The sequence below is a fragment of the Eubalaena glacialis genome, chromosome 2, assembly GCF_028564815.1.
Source record: "Eubalaena glacialis isolate mEubGla1 chromosome 2, mEubGla1.1.hap2.+ XY, whole genome shotgun sequence".
Lineage (NCBI taxonomy): Eukaryota > Metazoa > Chordata > Mammalia > Artiodactyla > Balaenidae > Eubalaena > Eubalaena glacialis.
The window spans coordinates 121551161-121561402 of NC_083717.1; positions in this window are offsets into that span (position 1 = coordinate 121551161).

Consider the following 10242-nt stretch of genomic DNA (forward strand, 5'->3'; position numbering starts at 1 on the left):
CATCAAGCCCTTTGCAAAGCCCATCTCATTTAATCCTCTCCCAACAATCCTGGGAAGTTGTTCCTATTACTCTTTCCCTTTTCATAGATGAGGAAACTGAAGCACAGAGGGCTTAAGTAATGCTAGGAGTCACACAGCTCCGCAGGGACAGAGCTGGGATTCTAAGGCTATCTCCTAACTCCAGGTCAAGCAATCTTTTCCACGGTACTGCAGCCAATTCCTTATCACATGGGTGAAATCAGACGAAAAGTAAACATGCAGGGTTGCCTTCAAATGAGGCAGAGAGACAGTCCAGAGATTGAACTTCAGACTTGGAATCGAAGGCCCTGGGATTCATGCTCCCGTTTGGATATCGCTCACTTCTTAAGTAGTAAAATGCAGGGTTTGGGCTGGTCCGAACAGTGTCTGAGGTCGCTTCCAATTCTAATGTGCCAGGGGTTTATGTAACAAATGGCAGCATGCGGAGGAGATCGCAGAAGGTGACCTTCCTTCTCAAGGTTGCTAGATAAAATACAGGATGTCCAAGCCCCCAGTCCCTCCCTGATAGGGTGGAGTGGAGATGGCTATACGGGCTGGGTGTCTGTACAGACGAGGGGCAGAACTTGTTTTGAGCTCCCGCTGTGCCCCCTCCCCCTCCATTCTTAGGCCCTTTAAGGATGTTGCTCAGTCTCAGAGAAGTCTCCTTCGTACCTTGTCCCTCATGGTGGCAACAGGCAGAGGAAGAAAGCTGGCCAAGGCCTTGGCCTGCCCTCGTACTTGGCCAGCCCCCCATGCCCTGGCTGTGCAGAAGAAGCCATAGTACTTAGATTCAACCAGGCGTTGAAACATTTTATTACCCTTGACATGAGTGAAGATATAGAGCATGAAATGTTTTTCCAAGGCAGAGGAGATTAAGTTCCAATTCCATTTTGGGTTGTTTTGGTATTATTTTCTCCATCCTGAAAATTTTAGCACTTCCTAACTTAGCACCCCATTGGCTACTGACCACAGTCTCACCTGGTTTGGGGGTCTCCCAGTTTTGGGTGGCTCTGGCTACGCTCCACCTCCTGTCTCCATCAAGACTCCTCGTTTTTTCTCTAAGGTTGTAGTCGGTCAGGGTGACCTCTTGTTCTCCCAAATGTAACACTGTCACCAAAATTTGCTCTGGCTTCATTGCTCATTAGCCATCCCAAATTCCATTCTATTATGCAATTTGCATTACTAATTCATTATCTAACAATCACTCTTTTTGTAAGGAATATAGAACTGCAGGGAAAAGTGTTGGTCTCTGCTGGGATTGAAAAGGCATGTACAGCAAAGACCTATCCTCATAGATACTGCAGCTGTGCAGGAGTTTGCCACATAGCTGTATTTATTGTTCTCAAAGCAATGATTAAATAGTATCAGGTAATGGTAGGCACTGAGGACATCAAGATTGATAAGATATGATTCCTGTCTTCCAGGGGTTCACATTTACGAGATCACTAACTGGTGACTGAGGTGTTTGTTTGGTTGGCATGGTGCTTTAATAATTCTGCCTGTTTATTGCTGTGTAACAAACCACCCCTACTTAGTGGCTTGAAACAATGATGCTTTACTTTTCCTGGCGATCCTGTGGTTTACCCTGGTAGTTCTTCTGCTGGTCTCACCTGGGCACCGTTAGGCAGCTACATCAGTCAGCAGTTCAGCTGGTTGGTCCTAGATGGCCTCACTCCCATGTCTGAGGCCTCAGCTGGGAAGCCTGGAGTGGCTGGGGTGACTTTGCTTCTCTCTGACCACACTTGGGGTCTCATCCTCCTTCAGGCGATCCTGAGCTCTTTTATGTGATGGCAGAGCATTCCCAGGGGGTGAAAACCAGAGTCTCAAGGCCCCTTGAGGTCTTGGCTCACATTGCAAATGTCACTCTCACTGCGTCCTATTGGTCACCTCAAGACACAAGGCTGGGCCAGAATCAGTGGGGTGGGGTGGAGGAATAGACTCCATCTCTGATGGGAGGAGCAGCAAGGTCCCATTGCAAAGGGGGTGCATATAGGGATGAGAGGAATGTGTGGCCATGTTTTGCAGTCTACCACAGTTGCCAAAATAAAAAAAATTCTATTTCACATAAAGATCAGGTTTACTATTTTTTTTTCTTGAAAAATAGGGCGATTTGGGCTTCCCTGGTGGTCCAGTGGTTAAGACTCTGCTCTTCCACTGCAGGGGGCGCGGGTTCGATCCCTGGTCAGGGAACTAAGATCCCACGTGCCACACGGCAAAAAGGGGAGATTTGGCAGCAAGCTGCTAGAGCTGAGTACCTACTGGCCCATTTAGACTAGACATTCCATCTCCAGATCATCAGAGCCCCCATCACTCTCTATTGCTTATCCCAGGCTCTGCTCAGCCAGTAGGTCTCCTGCTGACCACTGTTTGTGACTGCTGTCTTCTAGAATTTTAGGCGATAACCCTGGAAGACGATATGTGATGAGGTCAAATGCATCCTATAGATCATTCGATTACTTGCCATGGTGGGGAGACCTGAGGCATTATAAAGTGGCGCACAAATTTTTTTTTTTTTTTTTTACTAAAAATAGTTTAAATGTTGAAGCTAGTTGTATTAGTTAGTTCCCTGTGGCTGCCTTGAAAAATTACCACCAACTGAGTGGCTTAAAACAACAGAAATTTATTCTTTTACAGTTCTGGAGGCCAGAAGTCCAATATCAGGGTGTCAGCAGGGCCATGCTCTTCTGAAGGCTCTAGGGAAGAACCTTTCCTTGCCTCTCCCAGCTGCTGGTGGTTCCCGGTGATCCTTGGCTTGTTCCTCACTTGCATCACTCCAATCTCTCTCTGTCTCCATTATCATATGGTCTTCTCCTCCACGTGTCTCTTCTGTGTCTCTGTGTGTCCTCTCCTCTTCTTACAAGGACACCAGCCATTAGATTCAGAGCCCACTCTAATCCAGTATGACCTCATATGACCTCATCTTAATTGATGACGTCTGCAAATAATTTCAGACGTCATTTCCAAATAATATCATATTCGGAGGTTCCAGGTAGGCATGAATTTTGGTGGGACACTATTCAACCCACTACACTAGTGAATAATTCTTCTTGATGAAACAGAGCATCTTTACGTTTATGCCTATAAAAACTGCCACTCACACTCACTTGCATTCTAATATACCTTATTGAGTGAGAGACCAGTAGCATTGTAACTAGGAATTTTGCACAACTGTGGTCATACTCAGAGAGTATATCTGGCATGTGAATTCTCCAGGGTGGGAGGAAGAAGAAGAAGAAGGGAAAGTTTGGAAACAGCTGGTAAAGATAGTGAGTGCTACTTGGTCAAAGAAGAGGTTGGAATGGCCAAGAGAGTCTTCAGAAGGAAGTGGGAAGTAGTATTTGATTGAGACCTCAGATTGTAGATAGGGTTTCGATGGGTAGAGAGGAAGTGAAAGAACAGCATGGACAAAAGTTCAGAGAGTCTGTGACATATCTGTGCAAAGTGAATGGATCAGTATGGTATGAATGTTGTAAAGGTGAACAGTGAATTTGGGGGTAGAGGGGTATCAGACTGGGCTGAGAGATTAGTCCTGCAGGCTGAGTAGAACCATGGTGTTCAAATCATATGCACTGATTATATCTCATATTTTAGACTTCCTTTAAGATTTCCTATGAGCAGTAGTAATAACAACAACACTAAGAGCTAATGATTATCAAGTGTTTATTTCATACTCTAGTAAGCACTTTGTGTGTTTTATCTCATTTAATACCCCACAATCTCCCGTCTCCTTGACCGGGTAGTATTATCATCCTCTCTTTAAAGATGAAGAAATTGGGATTCTTCAAGCTAGAATGTCATCTCTGGGATACAGATATCAGAGCCTATGCTTTTAATCACTATATTCTACTGTCATCACCAAATGGGTTCCACAGATAAGAATATTGGAAAATCACTGGTAGAGAGTTACTGAAAATGTCTGAGCAAACTCATGCCACAGAGAAAGTGGTATTCTTCTGTTACCTGGGGAATCTGGATTCTGAGTCAAATCAGGGGTGAAGGTGGGGGGGATGGTCTGGTGACCGGCAGACTACTTTAAAGGTCATTGCAGTAGCCTGGGCAAATGCAGTCTGTGGCATCTAAACCAAATAAATCTCAGAAGATAAGGACACATTCATGGGTCAGATAAGAAGAAGCAGTGAATGAATTGTTTGTGCAAAACACTAACCTAAGAATGCCACTTCCTTCTTAGAAAGCGCTTAGGCTCCCTCCTGCCTGCAGCTGTGAGTCTCAGTGTTATTACATTGTTATATATATATTTTAAAATAGGGCCCTAATGTAAACTATCGACTTTGGCTGGCGATGATGTGTCAATGTTGATTCATCTATTGTTACAAAAGTACCATGTGGGATGTTGATAGTGAGGCAGGTGGTGCATATGTGAAGAGAGGAGACGTGGGAACTCTGTACTTTCCACTCAACTTTGCTAAGAGCCTAAAACTACTCTAAAAATAAAGTCTATATGTACAAAATAAGGGGGAGTGGTAATTTCTGAGGTCAGTTTAGGAAACACAGGCAAATAAAGTTAATTAAAAACAACCTGCAGGACTTTTAGTACTCCTTTAGTTTCATAACACTTAGTACAGTTACAATGAAATCATTATGTCTTTTTGTTGTTGTTGTTGTTCATCTCTAGAAACAGGTTCCATGAGAGCAGGGACCATGATCACTGATGTACCTCCAGCACCCAGAACACAGTTTGGCACACGGTAGGCACTCAATACTTACTGGTTGAAGAAAAGAGAAATCAATCTACAAGACTTGATGATTGATTGGATGGGAGAGGCCAGGGACTGGGAGGTGGTCATAGCTTCAGAGTGGTTTTAATTAGTCATAGCCTTGTTACAGACCCCGCCTCAAAGCTCCCCACAGCCTACCCTGCTTTGCTTGACTTGTGATGGCCTCTGACCGCTGGAGTCCCACTTGACCAGCTGTGCTCCCCGCCATCAGTGGCCTCCAGGCAAGTCTGCATTTGCCCCAGCACGCACTGTGCTGTTTCCACCGCCAGACCTCCAGCCTCTCCACAGCTACTCACCCTAAAAATCCTTCCACCCAGCCTCAAAGCCATAGCCTCACACCCACAGAGCTCTTGGTATTTTGCAACAATTACCAAAAGTGCACCAGTGTCTCATGGCCATAAATATGGGGAAAACGTGGTAGCCACCAGGGTCCACCGGTGTCCGTGGGAAGCTAGGGAGCAGATCCCCATGAGCCCCGCCCCGGCCTTGTTGTAGGAAGGGCTGGAAACATGCCAGGATCGAGGCAGGCAGAAATCGCCGTATCTGGAATGATGTTGGAGACAGAGACTCTCTTTGCCAGCTCAAGCCAAGATAAACAGTAATCCTAAAATCTTAGGGATGATCTCTGTTTCAGAAGTGAGTTTGAGAGCGAGATGTCCGTTAGAACATTCTTAATAACAGAAGGAAGATTCTCCTCCTTAGGTAGTGATATATTTGTATAACAACAGGTATGCCTTCATCCAGTTAATATTAAAAAATTATAAATATTTAAAAAATATTTTAAAATATTGAAAAGAGGTAATGGACTCTGAAGCAGAAAGTGGAAATTTTCTCCAGTACTGCCTACCTGCCCTCACCCACCCTCATTTTAAAATCATGCTCTATGTTTTGTTTCGCAGCCTGTGCCCTGCTGCCTGACTTTGAGGAATTGGTCAATCACCTACCTCATTATTTTTATTGGCCACATAATTTTCCATGGTTTGAGTGCACCATAATTCTGGAGAACAATCTAAGCAAGCACAGCCTTTAGTGTAGCAATTCTGTTTCTAGGAGTCTGTCCCACAGAAATACCAGCACCCGCTGAAAGGTTGTATTACCTGAGTGTTTGCCAACAGTGAAACACGGGAGATAGTCTGTTAATTTGTAATGTAATTGAGGAGAGACAGGGAGCAAATGCTTTAGGTATGAGAAACTTGGCTTTGGGGAATCTGTAGGGGAGACAATGGGCCGTTATCAAATAGAGGACATATGTTTCCTGCTAATAGAAGTTTCCTTTTGGGGGGTCCAAACAGGTAGTATCAGGCTACCTGGACTCCTGAGGTCTAAGCCAATAGAAAGGACACTCCGGACAGTAGACTTTGTTTTCCCCCTAAAAATAGAGGTTAGCAAGGGATTCAACATTTTGCTTTTAATTTTGGTACAAAACATAGAAAAATCAAGCTAAATTGCACATTTTAAAAAACATAAATATCACAAATGCTGTAATATCCAGAAAAATATGGTATTCTAAAATTCTTACTAATTGCTTGATGTGCAGTTTGTGTGACCTATACCTTGGTGTGACCATCCTAGATGAGGTGACACAGCGGGCAATAGGAATACTTCTGGAAGCCATTTCAACACAGGGACAGCAAGCAATAACTTGACTCTGTGGAGAAGTTACTGCAAGCCACAGAAATCTGTCCCATCAACCTGCAATTAATGTGTCTCCAACCCACCTTCCCCTTAGCTGGATCCCCCAAATGCCCTTGGCTGTACCAATGCCACCTGACTCAAGGGGAAGTGTGACAGAGGGAAGTGTGAAAGGAAAGACACAGTGATCTTATCAGCTGGGGTTAAAATATCTTTTGCAGATTTTACAAAAACACAGGACTGTGTGAGCACGTGGCCAGGGCCCCACCCAGGGCCTTGGCAGGGGCCTACGTGAGGGAAGAGCCCAGAAGCCTCAGCTTCCTTAGGGACATGGTGAATGTACGTCTGGGTGTGGGTGCTGGCTGGTAGACTGGGGCAGCCAGCGTCTGATGGTTCCCTCAGCCCTCCTTCCCTTGCACTTGTCTTTGTAAGTTCACCCTTATATGTCTTAGACTTAGTTCCATATTAGGACAAATAGAGGACCTTAATTCTACCCCCTGTTTTTTCTGAATGATAGTATTCCATTGTGTGAGTCCACATTTAGATTATTTCTGATCTGCCGTAACACTGCTGCAAAGAGTATCTTTGCCCGTATATATATTTTTAAGCACATGGGAGCATATATTTGTAAAATACAATCTTAGAGTGCGATTGTTTGGCCACAGAGTATATCCAGTTAAAATATTGCCAACTGATGGATTTTACCAGTTGCTTTCTCTGGGGGTTGTGAGGACATGCCAGCAGGATAAGAGAGTGGCTAACACCGTGTGTTAGCAAACACTACTGACCCTTGCCACCCTGTATGTGAAAAATGCTGTCTTGCTGTAGTTTTAATTTGCATTTCTCTTGTTAAGAGTGAAGAGAAGCATCTTTTTATATGTTTAAGAACCATTTATATTTCCTCTTTTGTGGACTGTTTATAGCCTTTCCACTTTTCTGTTGAATTAGTCTTTTTCTTATTGATTTGTGAGAGCTGTTTAAATATTAAGGAAATTAGCTCTTGGTCTGTGATATAATTGGCAAATATATTATTCCAGCTTCTCATTTGTCTGTTGACTCTGCTTATGGTGTTTATTTTCCCATGGGAAAAAAATTCTATATTTATGTAACTGAACGTATTAAGCAAGTTTTTAATGACTTCTGCTACAGTGTCATTCTTAGAAAGGCCTGCCTCTCCCAAATATAACAATAAAAAAATTCTCCCACAGTTTGTTGTAGTAGTTTCATGATGTCATTTTTAATATTTAAATATTTGATTCTTCAGGAATTTATTTTGCCATATGGGGTGAAATATGCATATTTAATTTTATCTCAGAAGGCTGTCCCATTGTCTCAAGATTATTTATTGAAAAATACACGGTATTCTCCACTGACTGAGAGGCTATCTTTGTCATATACTAAATTCCAGTATGCAGTTGCTCTTCTTTTCTAGATTTTTAGTCTGTTCCATTGAACAGCTTGTCTTTTCATACACTAGTTACATATAGTCAGTTGCATATAGTAGCTTTGTATGTTTTGATTCGAGACTTCTAGCTTACAGAACTTTTTTCTTTTTTTTAATATTTATTTATTTATTTGGCTGAGCCGGGTCTTAGTTGTGGCATGTGGGATCTTCATCATGGCCCGCGGGATCTAGTTAACTGACCAGGGATCGAACCCAGGCCCCTTGCATTGGGAGCAGGGAGTCTTAACCACTGGACCACCAGGGAAGTCCCTAGCTTCCAGAACTTTGAGAGAATACATTTCTGTTGTTTTAAGCCTCCAGGTGGTGTAACTTGTAACAGCAGCCCCCCAGAAACTGATGCAGTGACAGACCTGGGGTTTGCACGCTAGTCTTTTTAAGTCCTGTGTTCTGAATAGGAGTGCAAGGATATTCATCCCTGTTCCCGAGAGAGAGAGTGTTGGTAAGGAGAAGAGTAGGGGTGATTAGTATCATTGCAGTTTCCTGACACCTCATCAGCCTGTGGTTGCTAAGAGACGAAGGGGTATACCGACTATTCTGTGTCCCTTCCAGTCTCCCTCTTCGCTCTTCTCCACCCTGCCCTGTGTCCTGGAGGCTGACCTCAGTGGCTGGCCTTGACCCCACTGCCCTTTGGCTTCTGATGGGGTTTGGCCAGGGCTAGGCACTGGCAGGAAGTTGGAAGGCAGCTCCCTCCCGCTGGCCCAGCTTGTCAGTGGCTGTGCATCTTTCCCTAAGGCCTTCGACAGCTCCAGCTCTGGCCTGTTGGTTGGCTCCAGTAACCACTTCCCCCCTTTTCCCTTTTAGGCTTCCAGGTGTTAACAGCTTCCCCTAAACTAGCCCTAGAGTACTACACCAGTCTCTTATAGGTATTCCTTAATCCTGCCCACATCCCCATAAAAGATCCATTCTTTAAACTTCCTTGAGCCACCCCTTTTGAAAGGATCGTGTGTTTCCTACCCAGATCCTGACCAATATGGGGAGCCCCCCACTTAACTTCAGTTTCCTTGGCTGTTGTCTCCACCTGCTCATTTGTACCACCTTAAGTCCTGACCATTTCATGTGCCTTTGGGAAGCCATTTCTGCTCTGATGGGAGCCTTCCAGGAATGTAAGCTGCTCAGGCACTCTGGCAAGGTCAAGGAGAAGTCTGTCTCCCCTCTGGGTCACTCCCTCATAAAAGGTCCCAAGCAGGCCAGCTGGGTCCCAGGGCTCCCCACTCTCTATCCCAGGAACTGGGCTAGTTGTGGATCTGGGCTAGGCGGGGAGGTATTTGAGAGACAAAACCTCCTCTCCCAGTAGAGCCTTGGAGGGATAAGAATCTATTACTCTGTCAGTCTCACAGGGCAGGCCCCCCCCTTTAACCAAGATGAGCTTTCTCCTTGGAGGCTTCTCATTCCTTAGGCAAACAGGGTCCTGGCAGGGTGTGCTACCCTGTTGCCAGACATGCCTAGACAGATCTAATTCTACTTAGACTTGAGCTGGGATCCTTTTGTACAAGGTTGAGAAGGTAGATTAGGACCCGGGAGAGGAAGGCCTCCAACACAACAAGTTTTAACCTAATATTCCAGGCAAGGATTCCCTAAATGTATCTGAGTTGGGGAGAGAGTTAGATAAAAAATTGTGAAGAGCTTAGTGCGTTGCCATCTCTGTGCCCATGTTCTTGCGCTCCCTCTAGCTGAAATATCACCTCACCAGAGAGGCCCCCTCAGGGAACTCTCCATCACCACACCTTGTTTTATTTCCAGCAGAGCATTTCTCATTCCCTGAAATCAGAACTGTTTTCTTCTTTCTTCACCCATTCCATGAGGGCAGGGAGATATCTTTCTTAGTCAGTGTTATACTCCCAGGGCCTGGCTCATAGTAGACATTCAATAAATATGTGTTGAATTTGTTGAGTGAGTAAATGAATTTGGCCCTATGAATGAATTTAGATGAGGAAGCCTGGAGAGGTCAAGGGAATTAGCTACCTGCTTAGGGCACACAACTCATCAGGGGCAAAGCTGGGACTAGAACCAGGGTATCTAACTAAATCTGCTATATCCAGGGGAGAGGAAGGAGTGGGGGGGATGGGTTAGCAGGAAGGCTGAGGAGAGGCTGATCTAGGAGCTGGGCTGGTGACAGTGAGATGTAAAAGGATGGGAAAGAGGGGATCTCTGGGAAGGTATTGTGATGTACTGGCCAGAGGTGAGGTGGGGGAGAAGAGACAAGATCAAGGAAGGGAAAATGAAATGAATTGGGTGCCTACTCTGTTCCAGGTGATGTGCCAGGTGTGGTGCCTGTGTGGTCTAATTTGCAACCTGTGTTATAGATACCATCATCCCCATTTTTATGAGCTAAGGAAATGGAGGCACAAGAGTTCAAATAAATTACCCTCTTTTGCCCACTTATCAAGTACT